Below are 18,052 nucleotides of genomic sequence, written 5' to 3' on the forward strand. Positions count from 1 at the left end.
CTTGGTAAGTGGCCAGAAACCGACAAAACCAGGTGGCCAAGCACAGGGCAAGTACTCTCTGTGGAATATGAGAGTGTGGTTCGGGTGTTCTCAGTCTATGGTTGATTAGAACTTACTTTTTTTTTTACAAGTGGTGAGGATGTAAGAGTTCAAAGCCCCTTCAAAAACTACGTCGCTCTGTCGGAGCGTTGAGTTGGAATGGGCATAAAAATACACTTGGGAAAGCCCTGGTTGAACGAACGATCGCAACATTATCCGAAAAGGATTTCCTTTGTCCCCTTGGTGTACTATGACGAGTCTGAATCGAGATAAAAACTCTGGACCGAACATGAATATCTCGAGTCAGGCACGTGGAAACAAATGCGGGCCAAACGTGAACTCTTGAGACGATCACTTGTCACTTAAAAGCGTGGTTTAGTTTTCACCATTATGCCGCGAGAATTCGTCATAATTCGTTAAATCTGCATTAGAAACCAAGCGCGCTAATGGTTTTGAACTTTCTTTTTTGAAGAAAATTTAATAAACCCTAAGATCACGTTAACAGAAGACCGTTTACATGGAGTAGTGATGAAGAATCCAATCATAGTGAAGTGATTGTAGAAAATCATTATAGATGACGACATTAAAAGAAAAAATTCAATAAATAAATAGTGCATTTCATGGATTTGGCAGGAAACGAAAAACATGGCAACCGTTTGGAAATATTCTGAGATTCGTAGCATGAAAGTATTTGTTTCAAATCATTTAAGTGAACACCCCGGATTATTAGAGCTATTTTATATTATGTTTCATGATAACTTTGGGAAACACTTGTTACAGAAACAAATCTCTTCGCATGTCAGTTAAGTGATAATGTATGAAATAAACGGAAAGTGAACGACGCTTGGTACCCTTTTACTTTCGAACAAATGGAGGCCAACTGTGCACTGTGTATTTTGGTGGTTCAGTTCAGGAAACGAAGTATCCAAATGTATTGGCCTACAAGACGACTAGTCGAAACGCAAATATTTTAAAAAGTAAAACATTACAAAACATTCAAACAAATTTAGAGATTCTTACATTTTTATCAAAAATGGAACTGTCGAAAGATGAGACCTATCATTCAGCTTTGTAACGAGAAATTTAAATAAATTTATGCATAGGATGATGCTGTCAGTATAGACTCATCTTGATAGACTAATCTTGATGATATACGTATAAAGAACGTTTAGCGCATAAACAATGTAATACGTCGAAAAAAGTGAGATTTTGATTAAAAATTTATAGACTATGAAGGGCAAATACAGGTTTTTGTTACGGTTGGGCAATGTACACTGCGCAGAAACAAAACTGATCGGAATATTAGTGCATTAGAAAATGATATCATGGACATGTCAAACTCCATACTGAATAAGGAGTACACTTTGTTTCTTGACATTGTAACTCCCCCCAAGTGCTTTTTAAAATTACTTTAGGAAAACACAAATTTTATCGGGGCAGTACTCAGCAATTGGTGAAGTATGCCAAAAATATTTAAAAACAACATTTAAGGAAAGGAAAATGTTTATGGAGAAGCTATAATAATTTGTTGGTTCTGAGATGGAAAGATGGCGTGCCGTTTATATGACATAAATAAAAGGCGAAAGTGTAAAGAAATGTAGAGTTCGTTGAACAGATAGCGAAGCAGTTTAGAAAAATAATTAAGCCAAAATGCATCTTCCAACGCAATAAGGAAAGGGTGAAATTGACTGTCAAGATCAGATGTTGGCCTCTTTCCCAGTCCTAAGAAAAATCCTCAGAGGATTCCAAAAACTTTTATCTGTATGTCGGATACGGCTCTGTTAAATATGTACATTATCCATAAAACAATGCACGATCAAAGAAAGAAAACATACGTTGTTTACAGAATAAATATGATAAAGGAAATTTTTTAAAATGTCCAATTACGGGAGTATGAAACTCGCGGAAAATCTTCGCTAGGTGAAACATATCTTAGACTCCAAGCACAATATTGGGCCCAATGCCCACAACATAACATATCTATCCCAAGCCTAAGAAAAAAAAGCACGTAACAAGGACGTGTAACGTTAGCATAAAACACAAAGTGCGATATGAAACTGCGGGGAACACATTGAGTGTAAGGTGGGTTTACATCTATCATAATGTTTTCGAAAGTATCAACAATGATGGACTACTAATTTTTAGAGTTTTGGATTTTTCCTATTAGAAATTCTTTCAGGGGGAGCATTTATTCTTGTAACTGAAGTTTTTATTGACACTACCAATTTTAGGCGTCGTGTTATGAAAAAGTCATACCATGCCCAAGGAGATGATAATTTCTATTACAGTATTGTTTCTGTATACAAATTTTATATTTATATTTTAATATCTATCCACAAGAGAGTATCGCAAGAAATAAATGAGAATGCAATTAATAACGTGTATCAGAATGTTGCCCGTATTGCGACTGTCACGCGCGTGATGTTGGCCTGTTTAGCACGCGTGTCTCCAACCGGTTGGTCAAGGCTCTCATCGAACTAAGCAGTATGCCAAGTGATTAATCGCAAAAAACGTAAACCATAATGGCCGTATGGTGGTCAAAGACCCACCCTTTCCGAATTCGACAGCATTTTCTGACCGCTTTGCCCACCAGTCCCTTCATCTGCATCAGTACTCCGAATGCCACCTTACAGTGTGTGGCGGAAGGTATGTTGTCTACCAGTGTCACTTTCCCGTCTTACTGTTCCAGTCGCGAATGGCTCGCGGGAAGAACTGTTGCTGGTAAGACTCCTACGTGCTCGAATCTCTGTAATTCTAGCTTTCATGGACTTTTCGCGAGATGTACATACAGTAGAAGCGAGAAATGTATTGCTCAACTATTCCAGGAACGAATTGTTTCAAAACATTATCAGTAAATCACATCGAGATGCAGAAAACCTCTCTTGCAGCCACTGGAGTTGGCTGAGAATCTCTGTGATGGTTTCGCGCTTATTAACTGAATCAGTAACGAAACGTACTGCTATTGTTGAGGTGTTCTCTATCAGTCCTATCGGCTAGGCCATAAGGATCCCCTACGGACGAGCAGTTTCAAGCCTTTTGGTCGAACTAGGGTTTTGTAAGCTAACTCTTTTCTTGGTGGATACTTTCCCAGCGGACTCTTCCAATTGTCGTCAGCTTATCATCTGCCTCTTGTTTATTTCAGGTGGTTGTTTCACTATAAACCGCCCTGTAGGCATGCTCATATATATTTTGAGATGTGACTGCTGCCACCGATTGTAAGCATACAATAATGCCTGTTTCTGGCTGTTTACGCTGTTATCGCTACGGTGAACATTCGATGTATTTTCAGCCCAAAACACGAGAAATACACACCGCCGAGTCATAATAACGTTACCAACAGGTAAAACCCTGAATAACCACCTCCTGCAGCGCGGACCACAGCGAGGCGTGCAGGAAGGGAGTCAGTGAGGTTCTGGAAGGTACCAACAGGGACCCGGAGCCATGCCGACTCACATACCGTGGCTACCTGCTTTAGATTTCTCGTCCAACAGTCCATTGTGCGAATAGCCCGATGGAGGTGGATCCCTATATCCGCTATTGGGTTTAAATTCGGGGAGTCTGGTGGCCAGGAGAGTACAGTAAACACATCCTGGCGCTCTTCGAACCAAACACCTAACAGTGAGCTCTGTGATGCATTGCACTGTTGTAAGACGTCGTGGTCTCCTGACCTTCATTGCTTACACATTCCGCCCTCAGAATCATATTCCGCACATCAAGATGCTTCATTTGAACCCAAACTCGATAAGATAAAGTCAATGTTGTATGAATTCATGCAAACGATACGCAAATAACTAATAAATCCCAAATGCGCACCGAGATTGAAATACTTGACGCTGGTGTACACACACACATTCAAGACACGACGGTCGCAGGGGTTTTTAGTTCGGGAGGCGCACACCGCACGCCAAGGGGCCGGTCCCCTCAGAGGACGACTTAGCCTATCTAGTTGGCCAGTGACTGCCCATAGAGCAGACAGCGTTTGCCCGAGTGAAAGGAGGAACGACCCCATGTTCGGCTTAAAAGCAAATTCTGCTACACTGTGTGGGGGCGCCCAGCCTACGCATTCTTTACAACATAGCATGCAGTTTCAGAGATTTTCACAGGGACACACCAAACACCAAACGCCGATGCTACAGATTTCCGGATTGGTCAGCTTAAACGAAACATCATTCTCCCGTTTTAGAAGAGCAATGCTGATTGGAAGACGATATTTCTGATGCCTTGAGCTGAAGGAGTAATGGAAGACACTGAAAGATATACCCCTTCACATCTGGCGTGGAGAGGCGCTGTTCCGTTGTCGCTCTTGGAGTGCGGAACAAGTCTCTCCTCAGTACTTCACTGGGAGAGCACCTCTGTCGAGAGCGAATCGAAGTGCGACTCCATGTTGAGTCCTTGCGATTAAGCGTTGTTCACTGTGTTGGCCAACACACTTATTGTGCGGTGTGAATGGACCGAGTTATAGTTAATGCCTTCGAGCGACTTTTTGAGTGGCATCGCGGTGGACTGGTTATCTGACTGGTGTACCACGCCTATAGTTAGACTAGGGACGAATAGGAGTCCTTGACTTGATCAAGGCATAGGAAGAGTTTGACTGGCGAAGGTCAATCCAGATAGATCCAACTTATTTGTCAGTAGCGAGCGGCGCAGACAGCAGTCATCGCAGCTTACGGTATTGTGAGCTACAGGTCTTGCGAGCCCCATATTTCCTCCACAACAGCACACTTTACTGCATTTCACATGCGACAGCCTCGACCGTACCTAGAAACATTCTAACGGATAATTATTCAAGTTGAGTAGGCGCAGCTCTCAGCCATTCTGCCAAGTCAATAACAATTTTAAACTTTGTATAGAAATTTCATTAGCGAATGCTATTCTTAAGAGGTAGCTTCACATTCTGAAAAGAACCCGGAAATAACTTGTTTAATTCATAACTAAAAGTGCCATTGTGATTTCTCAGAATTTTTGCATAAATAAATAATAATTTTCGTTTGTTTCATGTTTTTCTTACACTGACTAGCGCTATTCCAGTACCCAAGTATCGCACTGTTATGTAAGAAATTTTGTGAATTTTTGTGTCACTTCCTTACAGCAGATGACTCCAGAAGATATTTATTGCTGACATTTCTTCAGGCATTTCTCTTTAGAACGTTAGGAACGTCTGTCTGACTTCTGTAGTAGTGTGGGGGTGGAAATTGCATCTTGCAGGAACCACAGGGTAAAGGGTACATCTCAGACTAATACGTTGCGCAGAGAATGACAGAATAGCACCCACACGGTCACACTGTCTTGCTGGTAGATGCCATCATCCCGATGAAAAACTGCATTTATGAATGGACATTGTCTCCAAGGATAGATGAGTACTGCATGTAAGGATGGACACCGTCTCAAAGTATGGATGAGTACTTGTGTTGATCCACTGATTCCCCCCCCCCCCCATAATGTCGAGATCACACAGAGAATGCCACAAAAACTTTCCACAGACGATAACGATCCCTCCTCCAGCCTCGATCCTTCGAGCGATTGTTGCAGGGTGTTCACTCTCAGACGTTTCACGTCTGATGGGGCATGAAACGTGTTTGATCTGAAAAGACCACCTGTCATCACTCAGTGGACGACCAGATGCGGTAACGGTGGCCAAACTGCAGCCTTTGTCACCGATCAACGGCAGTGAGCATGGGTGCATGAGCCAGGCGCTTGCTGTGGAAGCCCATGTGCAGCAACGTTCCCTGGACGGTCGTTGGGGAGAGATCGTTGGTAGCCGCTTGGTTCATCTGGGTGGTCAGTTGCTCAACAATTGTACCTCTTCTGCCCAGTACACGTCTCCGCAGCCGTTCTTCACTTTTGTCATCTACGACCTGCGGTGTACCACACTTGCCTCCGTGCTGGACTCAGTACAGATACTCGTCTGCATTGAGCTTCTTCTTTCTTCTTGTAGACAAACGGCTGATCTGGCACCAAAGTTCCATAAGGTACCTTAGCAAGGAGTCCTGTACTCTCTGCTACACTCCACGTCTTCCAGGCCAAGATGTTAGAGTCTGGAAAAGCTTCAAGGCCACCATAGTCTTCCTGGGTGCCCCACACAACTGCCATTGTAAACCATGTACTGCCACCAAAGACAGCTTGTTCATCACACGTAAACTGCAATCGCAGTCCACGAAACACATTAGGGTCACCCATCAATTGTTGATTATTAACAGTTCCAGCGAGATCAATTTCAAAATCCCTCAACGTCTTGTAAACAGGAACACTGCGCCGCCAGCGACGACGGTAACCACGTCCCAGAGGTTGCTGAGGCCATTTTGACATTTGACCAAGGCGGCGCGCGAACAGTTAACGAACTTAGCCATTTTGTAAATGATTCCAACCTTCGCCCGAAAGCCAGTTATCGTGCCCTTTTGGACGCCTCATAAATCGCTCCCTCTCCTCATTATGAGAACCACTGCACCGTTCTCCCAGACCCCAGGGAAAGCTTTATGTACCTTGCACTGCCAGTCATACCACGTGCCGTCTGCGAGTGGTTTCTTGAAGTTGACGTCGGACGTAGGTTGTGGATCTTGCGAGGCCCACGACAAAGACAGACCGCGGCGCGTACGTCACGAAGGTAGTCCTGAACTCGCTCGCTGGCTCAGCTCAGCAGACAAAATGCGTTTCTAAACCTGTTAACAACTGGGTGTGTAAGTACTAACGAGAATAGCGTCTTCCACTGGAATCTGCTATTATGAAGTCTTACTGATTAACAGTACTACAACAAAATTTAATTTAATATCAGTACTCGATATAAATGGTATAACAGCTTGTTTATAGCATTTAGTCTCTTCTCGGTAACAGTACTCATTTCATACAAGAAGTGGTACCTTATGCAACTGATAACAATTTTAGCATGATTTTATTTTATTGTACACCAGTACAGTCGTAACAAACAATAAGTAGGCCTTTGGACATCCGATCATTTTAGGACTAATAACAGTAAGATTCCATAAAAGCGGATTCCAGTAGAAGATACAGTTTTCGTTTGTACGGACATGCATGTAATCAGAATAATTACTGGAACTCATCCAAGATCATCCTGCAGACACTTATTTAAAGAGCTAGGGAGCTTCACTGTAGCCTCACAATAGAAATTTATTATTAACATTCCGAACGAATTCAAAAGTAATAGCAGTGTACATGTCTACAACACTAGGAGAAAGGATGATCTTCACTACTCAAGGTTAAATCTAACTTTGGCTCAGAAGGGGGTAAATTTTGCTGCCACAAAAGTCTTTTGTCACTTACTTAATAGCATCAAAAGTCTGACGGATAGCCATATATCATTTAAAAGGAAATTAAAAGCATTTCTAAATGGCAACTCCTTCTACTCGTTAGATGAATTTTTGGATATAGTAAGTGGGTAATTTCCCCACCCCTCGCAAAGAAAATTGTCATGTAATATTTTGTGTAATGTAAAATCTTGTATTGACACCTTTTATTAACCTGACACGTTCCACATCATTACGAAGTATCGTATTCATGATATATGGAACAAGTACGAATCTAATCTAATCTAATCTAATGCCTAGTTACGAGTTAACAGGTATAGAAACGTAGTTTGTCTGCTGATGTGAGCGAGTGCAGGACTACCTTCGTCACGCACGCGCCGCGGCCTGTCTTCCTCGTAGGCCTCGTGGATCGTGTAATTCTTATCATGCAGCTCCAAATGAGCTTAGCACGATTGTATCACTCTGGAACAGAATTACTCCCCGCATAAATTTCTACTAATAGCAACAGTTAACCTGTAAATTCCAATTTGTGTTTGCGCACAGCTGTGAAACCAGATGCTACTGACATACCAGTTGAAAGTGTTTCTTTCCAAGGCCGCTCCAACTTCGCTTAATTCGGCTGAAACTAATACACTATCTGCCATAGTCCGGGTAGCAGACCAGAGTGGGTATGCCACAGTGAGACCTTCTCCGTGGTATCGATGCTCGCCTAACAGCCTACGAATCGTTAACGTCGTACTTGAAGCACCCCAGAGTAAATACAAGCCTTGTTCATCGCACCACTTCATCGCTTACTTCCCGAGTTAGCAGACTGTCTTGCCCCCAAGCTGCAAATACTGTAGTTGCATTATAATTTTTGTCCACGATGGCAGTAGAATCCGACCTTACAAGTTTTATTTGAGCATATTTTTCTTACATCAAATACTTGCCCTGTAAAGCGAGATCTTTCGTCCAAGAGGTGAATTATTTCAGCATCTAATGAGTATTTCATCTCTCGTTCGGATCTTCAGCTGCCATTCTCAGACTAGTGTATCACATTATTAGGGCTTCAGGAATATCGACTATTCAAATGTGTTAACTTCAATGTACTTATTTTCGCGTCTGTACTGTACACATTCCTTGTTTATGTGGCAGAAGTGTGAAACAAAGCGGGGGTTTGTGAAATAGCAGTAGAAAACAGAGCAAACATGATTCTCCATCAATCAGACCAAAGGCTATTACTCTATACAAATTCTATCGGTGTCTTGTTCAACAACTGATCATTTCGGTTACACTTCATACAGGGTTTCCCAAGAGGAAAGGTCGGTATTCAGGGATATGACAGGAACGATCTTTCAAAGCAAAAAGTCTAGTGAACATGGGCTGTAAAAAGCGCAACTTTCTCATCTTCGCTATTGTAAACACATCTCCTCTGCCGAAAAAGTGCTCATCGCTGTTAAGGTACGCGTTTTAGCCTTTTCTTCTTCGAATGACGTTTCCTGTTATATTCCTGAATATTGACCATTCCTTCTGAGACACCCCATACTGGGTAAGGCCTTTTCCATACGGTTAATAACAACGGAATAGAGAAAACAACAATCCAGGTGGTAACTGACTTGCAGATAGACGAGATTTCTGGCTACAGTTTTCGGTTAAGAGGAGGAATCTTCATTTATCTAATCTTCTAGGGAGCAGATGCAACTCGAAAGCTAAATTTTCAAAACATTGACCATTTTACTTTACTCCAGAATTAATTCAGTTCAGATTATATATTGAAGAACTATTTGCAGAATATTGCTGTCTGACAACTGAAGGCATCCGTACAGAATATTAGAATAACCCCCATAGTTTTGATACAAAAGCAACCTTCTGATATAACCGATTTCATATAATGATGATAGAAATGCTGCTTACAAGACTGGTATAGGTAGCAGTCACGAACAAGACGAAGACAAACTGTAGTTACCCAGTCGCACCATCATATCCCTTCGTATCAACACCTTCATACTACAGTCATACTGTCAGAAATCTATTTGTTGCGCTCACTACTAGCAACGGCGACTAAATATGGGTATTAAGCGTCTTAGAGATTCTGTTGGTGTTGAAATATATATTTGCTACATATCTGCAGAAATTCTTACTTTCTTTTTTCATGCAACACTTCATCAGTGGGAGAATTCGTGACGTCTCTGAAGACCAAATCATGCCGCCGAACGCCTGGGTAGAAATGCGTCGCTCCTCACAGAAGCGCTCGCGTAATGTCACTTTAATCTCCGGTGAATGTCGCGTCACCAGAACAACTGATAATGATTCTGTACAATTTCTCGTTTTGTTTGAAGATAAAAAGTTAGCTGATGTTGAGATTCAGTCTGCTTAAATACTATGCGTAACATACACACACATTAATAAAAGTTTAATGAGTGGAAGTCGAAGACATTATTTTACGTGGAGTTGAAAGTTGTTGTCTGAGAGTAGTGAACTGGTTTACTGAGAGTACGATGATCATTTTTCATCGAGTGCTGTATTTTATTTTTGCACAACAAAGAAGTGAGGAGAAGTGTAATTATATAGGATACTTCAAACAGAAAGTGTTTTATACACTACTGGCCATTAAAATTGCTACACCACGAAGATGATGTGCTACAGACGCGAAATTTAACCGACAGGAAGAAGATGCTATGATATGCAAATGATTAGCTTTTCAGAGCATTCACACAAGGTTGGCGCCGGTGGCGACACCTACAACGTGCTGACATGAGGAAAGTTTCCAGCTGTTTTCTCATACACAAACAGCAGTTGACCGGTGCTGCCTGGTGAAACGTTGTTCTGATGCCTCGTGTAAGGAGGAGAAATGCGTACCATCACGTTTCAGACTTTGATAAAGGTCGGATTGTAGCCTATCGCGTTTGCGGTTTATCGTATCGCGACATTGCTGCTCGCGTTGGTCGAGATCCAATGACTGTTAGCAGAATATGGAATCGGTGGGTTCAGGAGGGTAATACGGAACGCCGTGCTGGATCCCAACGGCCTCGTATCACTAGCAGTCGAGACGACAGGCATCTTATCCGCATGGCTGTAACGGATCGTGCTGCCACGTCTCGATCCCTGAGTCAACAGATGGGGACGTTTGCAAGACAATAACCATCTGCACGAACAGTTCGAGGACGTTTGCAGCAGCATGGACTATCAGCTCGGAGACCATGGCTGCGGTTACCCTTGACGCTGCATCACAGGAGCGCCTGCGATGGTGTACTCAACGACGAACCTGGGTGCACGAATGGCAAAACTTAATTTTTTCGGGTGAATCCATGTTTTGTTTACAGCATCATGATGGTCGCATCCGTGGTGGCGACATCACGGTGAACGCACATTGGAAGCGTGTATTCGTCATCTCCAAACTGGCTTATCACCCATCATGATGTTAGGGGGTGCCATTGGTTACACATCTCGGTCACCTCTTGTTCGCATTGACGGCACTTTGAACAGTGGACGTTACATTTCAGATGTGTTACGACCCGTGGCTCTACCCTTCATTCGATCCCTGTGATACCCTACATTTCAGCAGGATAATGCACGACTGCATATTTCAGGTCCTGTACGGGCTTCTCTGGATGCAGAAAATGTTAGACTGCTGCCCTGGCCAGCACATTCTCCAGATCTCTCACGAATTTAAAAGGTCTGGTCAATGGTGGTCGAGCAACTGGCCCATCACAATACGCCAGTCACTACTCTTGATGAGCTGTGGTATGGTGTTGAAGCCGCATGGGCAGCTGAACCTGTACATGCCATCTAAGCTCTGTTTGACTCAATACCCAGGCGTATCAAGGCTGTTATTACAGCCAGAGGTGGTTGTTCTGTGTACGGATTTCTCAGGATATATGCACACAAATTGCGTGAAAATGTAATCACATGTCAATTCTAATGTAATGTATTTGTCCAATGAATACCCGTTTATCATATGCATTTCTTCTTGGTGTAGCAATTTTAATGTCCAGTAGTGTAGATGAGATTGAATAGATTTTTGCGTGAGTGACGAATTTTGTTTACTGTCAGTAAAATTTTTCCGGGTATGAGACCGCACTGTCAATGTGTAAAATCCTCTGACGTTTCGGCCATTGTTGCAAATGGCCTTCGTCAGGGTAATGGAAATGATCGTATGGTGTGAGTGGCCGGGAGTTCCCAGGAGGGAAGTTGGGCCCCCAAGTGTGAGACTTATTGAGTGCGACGCCACACTGGGCGACTTGCGCGTCGACAATAGGGATGAAATGATAATGAGGGCAGCATAACGATCAGTCCCCCAGCCGGGAATCGAAACCGGGCTCTCGTGCGTGGCATTCCAACGAGCTGACCATTCAGCTATTAGGTTTTTTTTTCTTTATTGTTTTTTTAAACACCTTGTACAAAGGTGGGCTGTCACCAGCATAATACGCTGCTCTTCAGCCGTGAGTGGTGCAATAAATGACATGTGGTTGGTACAGATAATACAATAAAAATGGCGGGTAAATACTTTAGACACGAAAAACAAGATACATGAAGCCGTTCACACTGGACAAGAAATAACACTAAAACCTGTTGACACGGCGCACAAAACACGGACGACTGCGACAGCACAGGTGAACGGTGGTGGCGTGATGGCGAAAGAACGCTAAACACAAACACGAAGGCACACACACTAGACACTGATGGTGATGATCTCCCGCGCGCGCATGTCCACTGAGCGTGTACGAGTCCGGGGACCTGCCAAGAGAGGAGGAGGGGGGGTGGGAGAGGTGAGAGCAGAGATTCCACGGGCAGGGGAGATATGGGGGAGGGAGGAAGGGAGGAAGGGGGAGGGGAAGCCCGGGGGAAGAGGGGTGGAGGAAGGGGGGATGGGGGAAAGGGAGAGAGAAGGGAGGGAGGGTGCCCATAGGAAAAGACACAGGAAGTGGGAGGGGAGGATCCAAGTTTTATAGGAGGGGTAGATGGAGGGGAAGAGGACATCATCAGGGAGGGGGAGCTGGCGGAAGACACCTTGGGAGAGGGTAAGGAGGGTGGAGAGGTGGAGACCGGGTGGGACGTGGGAATACAGGCGCAGCAGTGGGCGGGGGTCAGCTGTTAGGGCAGACTTCGTCAGGGTATTCTTTTTTCCCCCTAATGACACTGTGGTGACATACCCAGCAGAACTTTATTGACTGTGACAACGCTCACGGAAACCCATTCTCACATTAAGTTTTATATGCTGTGAGCTGTGGTAAAAAAAAATGCTGTTTTGTAGAGCACGCCGCAGCGCGTTGTGTGAAGCAGTCGCCCTCCGTTTCTGGAGGTGGCGCCGCTGTGGCAATCGCAGCTTTGGTGTCTCCCTCTGGTGGGAAAGGTGAAAGGTTGCCTGTTGACGTGCATTTAAGGGGCGCTATGAGCTCGCCAGAGGGTCAGTCTGGGTCAGTCCCTCGTCCCCAGCTTGCTAGTCTGTCTCTCGTCCGAATTTGTGAGGCAGTTAGTGTCTGTCTGTTGTCCGGAGTGCTACTATGTCTTTCGTTCGGATCAATCTTTACGGCCGGATAAATGAGAGTCTTTCCACTCCGCCAGTAAGAGAACTCAGCTAGTGGTCGCCCGGTCGGGGCTGAGTTCCTGCTTCTGAGTCTGTGGGGTTAGGCCGCCAGTCTGCTCGAGTTGCTCGGGCAACAGCCATTGGCGACTGGTTGGTCGGTCGCGCACTGAGACACGAGATGACTTGCCCGCCTTGAGCGTCGGCGCGTGTGAGGTCACCACGTGAGTCCAGTGGGCCGCGGCGTATAGCGAGGGGTAGTGGCTTCGCGGTCGACACGAGAGCAACAGAAGTCAAACCACGACATCGGTCTGGCCGGTGCGAGCTGCGACGCCGTGAGACGGGAGATCGGCGCGCCTTCCTGCGTCCGTTGAAGCGGCTGGCAGCGGAAGGTTCGGGAGAGCGTTGGGTGTGCTGCGCCAGGTCTTAGCCAGAAATCGCAGTTTATTAGAAGTTAAGTGATTGGAGATATGTTTTTTCATTTACTTGTTAAATTCTACTTGTTTTCTTGGTGACGTCACCAGCCGCTTTGTTTTGGGGTCGTCCCACCATTCTTCTCCGTTTGCCCACCCGCGGGAAGGTGGTTATTTGTGAACTGGGTGGTCCCTTTTTCCCTTGTGGAGTTGCGGAGGTTTAGAGCAATCTACGGTTCGGGTTGTTCAGTAATCCCCCCGTCAAAAGGCCATATGTTAATAGCTGCCTCTGTCATGTTTGTCGGATTCGGTGCTAACGAATTTATAGAATTAAGGTGCAAAGGCCGAATTCCTGAAGTACGCTTTTATCTTGCCTATCATATTGCGAGGCGCTATTTGTGTAATGTAGAGCATGTTGTACATTTTATGTAAGTCTGAATTTCATGGGTTTTATTTAAATAGTTATTTTTATAAAGTTGCCACCCTTCCACCGTAAGAGTCCTTTTAAAAGCAAATTGCACTTTCGGTGGCAAGTAATTTCTTAGTGTGAATGTTTGTACCATTTCCATCCCTCTTTCGGGGTGCATAGTTAATGTGTTTGCGCGAGTTGTGGCCGGCCTTGGTGGCCGAGCGGTTCTAGGCGCTCAGTCCGGAACCGCGCGACTGCTACAGTCGCAGGTTCGAATCCTGCCTCGGGCATTGATGTGTGTGATGTCCCTAGGTTAGTTAGGTTTAAGTAGTTCTAAGTTCTAGGGGACTGATGACCACAGCTGTTAAGTCCCATAGTGCTCAGAGCCATTTGAACCATTTTTTGTGCGAGTTGTTAAAATTTTTAGTTTAAAGTAATCCGGTGTGTTGCAGATTTGCACCAGTGTAGTCTTTCAGAGGATGTTGTGAGCGTTCGTGACTACGGCCGTGTTGAAAGGGAGCAGCAAGCTTCTCAGCCTGAAGGCTGATACTGTCAATATTGTTCTTTCTGCTTCTAAATAAAATTGTAACTTGATATTTCGAGAGTGCTTTACTGCTTATAAATTTTAAATCTGTTTTTGAAAAGGCTTTTATGAATAAAATTCCCATTTATTAAAGGTAATTTCATTTTCATCATTTACTCTCTGGCAACTACTTCGACGCTCACCTAGTGCGATTGAATGTGTTAATGTTCTTGATGAATCGCTAGTAAATGAAGTAAATTCTCTAAGAAAAGATTTTGAAGGTAAATTCACGGTTCATGCTGTTTGCTGTATCTGCATATACGATATCTTTGCGATTAGCGGCTGATAATTGAATTAGTTGAAGGGAAGTTAAGTTATACTAGTTTACTTTCGCCATCCGTCCTAATCGTCTAAAGTCTGCGCCCGATCAACGATTTTGAAACAGTTCGTGAAGACATGCTGTAGCACTTCGTGCGCTATGTGTTGGACAGCCAACACATGGGTACCACAGGTTCCTTCTAGTCTGCAGAGGAACATCTTCTAACATCCGCAGAAGGTGATCTGTTGGGAGGCTGCGATACTTGTGTGCGTTTAGTATTCCGTCTCTGAAAAACGCCCAATGAGCTGCTGGTTCAGTATTCCACATCACATTTACACTTCATGGATGCTGACGGACCACATGACGAAGCAAACGGGGAATGTCAAGAGACCATTAATGTTTGTTTTGGCTGTTTGCCTGGCCATGATTGGTGAATGTGGCTTCGTCACTAAACAAGGCATATGATACATTTGGAGTACCCTATCTTAATGCCCATGCAAAGAAGTTACCACGATTCTCATAATCGTGTCCATTCAGATCTTGATGGAGAGAGATGGATATGTATAGAACCTATATCGATGGAGGTTGTGTAGGGCGCTTGCCTCAGAAAAATGGTTCAAATGACTCTGAGCACTATGCGGCTTAACTTCCGAGGTCATCAGTCGCCTAGAACTTAGAACTAATTAAACCTAACTAACCTAAGGACATCACACACATCCATGCCCGAGGCAGGATTCGAACCTACGACCGTAGCGGTCACGCGGTTCCAGACTGAAGCGCCTAGAACCGCACGGCCACACCGGCCGGCCGCTTGCCTCACTCATGCCACTTCCTCGTGCGATTGCGCGGGAGCTAATGAGGAGATCAACTGCAACAGCAGCAAGAACATAAATGTCTCTCTCTTCTGCCCCACTTGTTTCCTTCTGTTACTATGTCTCGGTGTTACACTACCACATTCATGTAACTGGTTGGAGAGATTGATAAATAATTGCCTAGATGGTTGACATGTATTGGAATATCTTGCCGCATACACCGTACAAGAATGAATTGCGTTCTTCCTTCGCTGTCCCTACATAATGAACATGCCGTCTTTTTCTTCGTGCGCTGAAGACATACTGCTGGGACTGTGAGACACTAACTGTCTAGCAAGTCGCAGTGAGCTCAAGAAACATAAAAGAACACTGTGAGCAGACACAACAACGTCGTGCCTGTCGATCACGCAGATTGAATAGCACAAACAAGGGTGAGTGTGGAAACTTTGCACAGTACGGTATCTCGTAAACAACACGCACTACACACCTGCAACGAACACAACTGACATTTTAATTTACCCTACTTTTAGTTTACCAATAGGGATTGTTCCATTTAAAAAAGTGCAACTTTGCACACTAACCGTCCAGCAAGTATCTAGCAACTGCCTGAGTGTTATTACTATCAACAATATGAGCCCCTGACTACCAATGCATTCTGTGAAAGCCGCACATGAATAGCACTTTCCATTTCCGCAATAATTGCGATGAAAGTTTTAGGTGATTCATCCTATTTCTCTCTCTCTCTCTCTCTCTCTCTGACTGGAGGAAAAAATGTCCTATGAACTTCAGAAATGCATAGTTTCCACGATATATGGCGCTGACGAATGGAAGTGCCTTGTCTATAGTCCACAGATGACGATTATACAGATGGATGATGCCAGTTATGGCAAAGACTGCTTTGTCAGTGAAGAGGACAGTGACAGAAATCTCATAATTGTGATGGTTTGGTGCAAAACCCACCGTCAAAATCCTTCCCATAGAGGGAAATCAGCTGTTGATAATTCCTGCACTCTTGCAGGTGATCCGAATAGTAGAAGACGCATAATCATACTTTGGCTTACACCATGTTGGCGGTACACTTGCCTGTGCTATGGTTCGTCTCAGTGTCTTATAGAAATCGGCCCTCCAAATTGGTATTCGAACAGTCCGCCACCACCTTGCATGTTCGTCTGTCTGAAAGGACCCATAATCACACAGACGCCTAAAAAGAGCTAGAAATGTTGTGTGATGTGTTTGGTGTCTGTGAGGGTACTTGTTTTGGTATAGCCGTGCTGCCCCTCGACCGTTTACATCTGCTTGCCGGACCAGTATGCAACTTACAGTACTCTGCGTCAATCACACAGCCTGCAACGCACGAGGAACACACGGCAGGCAGTCAGAGGAACTTCCATTCGTCGGCGCCATCTACCTTGGCGACGACGCATTTCCAGACACATGTTCAATGGACCTCTTTGTCAAGTACAGTCAGGAATCCGTCCCTGCCACTTGTCGGTTTTGTTAATGTTCACACTGTATATATGACAGCTTTACATTCAGTGCCCAAACTGAGAGACATTACGACGGAGCCAGTAACAAATAAATTCCTTTAAGAATGAATATTAAGAGCTCAGATGGAAACCCAGTTCTAAGCAAAGAAGGGAAAGCAGAAAGATGGAAGGAGTATATGTTGTTGTTGTGGTCTTCAGTCCTGAGACTGGTTTGATGCAGCTCTCCATGCTACTCTATCCTGTGCAAGCTTTTTCATCTCCCAGTACCTACTGCAACCTACATCCTTCTGAATCTGCTTAATGTATTCATCTCTTGGTCTCCCTAGAGGGTCTATACAAGGGCGATGTACTTGAGGACAATATTATGGAAATGGAAGAGGATGTAGATGAAGATGAAATGGGAGATATGATACTGCGTGAAGAGTTTGACAGAGCACTGATAGACCTGAGTCGAAACAAGGCCCCGGGAGTAGACAACATTCCATTTGAAACCACTGACAGCCTTGGGAGAGCCAGTGCTGACAAAACTCTACCATCTGGTGAGCAAGATGTATGAGACAGGCGAAATACCCTCAGACTTCAAGAAGAATATAATAATTCCAATCCCAAAGAAACCAGGTGTTGACAGATGTGAAAATTACCGAACTATCAGTTTAATAAGTCACAGCTCCAAAATACTAACGCGAATTCTTAACAGACGAATGGAATAACTGATAGAAGCCGACTTCGGGGAAGATCAGTTTGGACTCCGTAGAATGCTGGAACACGCGAGGCAATACTGACCCTACGACTTATCTTAAAAGAAAGATTAAGGAAAGGCAAACCTACGTTTCTAGCATTTGTAGACTTAGAGAAAGCTTTTGACAATGTTAATTGGAATACTCTCTTTCAAATTCTGAATGTGGCAGCGGTAAAATACAGGGAGCGAAAGGCTATTTACAATTTTTATAGAAACCAAATGGCAGTTATAAGAGTCGAGGGGCGTGAAAGGGAAGCAGTGGTTCGGAAGGGAATGAGACAGGATTGTAGCCTCTCCCCAATGTTATTCAATCTGTATATTGAGCAAGCAGTGAAGGCAACAAAAGAAAAATTCGGAGTAGGTGTTAAGATCCATGGAGAAGAAATAAAAACTTTGAGGTTCGCCGGTGACATTGTAATTCTGTCAGAGACAGCAAAGGAGTTGGAAGAGCAGTTGAAAGGAATAGATAGTGTCTTGAAAGGAGGATATAAAATGAACATCAACAAAAGCAAAACGAGGATAATGGAATGTAGTCGAATTAAGTCGGGC

This window comes from Schistocerca nitens, chromosome 7, assembly GCF_023898315.1.
Source record: "Schistocerca nitens isolate TAMUIC-IGC-003100 chromosome 7, iqSchNite1.1, whole genome shotgun sequence".
In the NCBI taxonomy this organism is placed as follows: Eukaryota; Metazoa; Arthropoda; class Insecta; order Orthoptera; family Acrididae; genus Schistocerca; species Schistocerca nitens.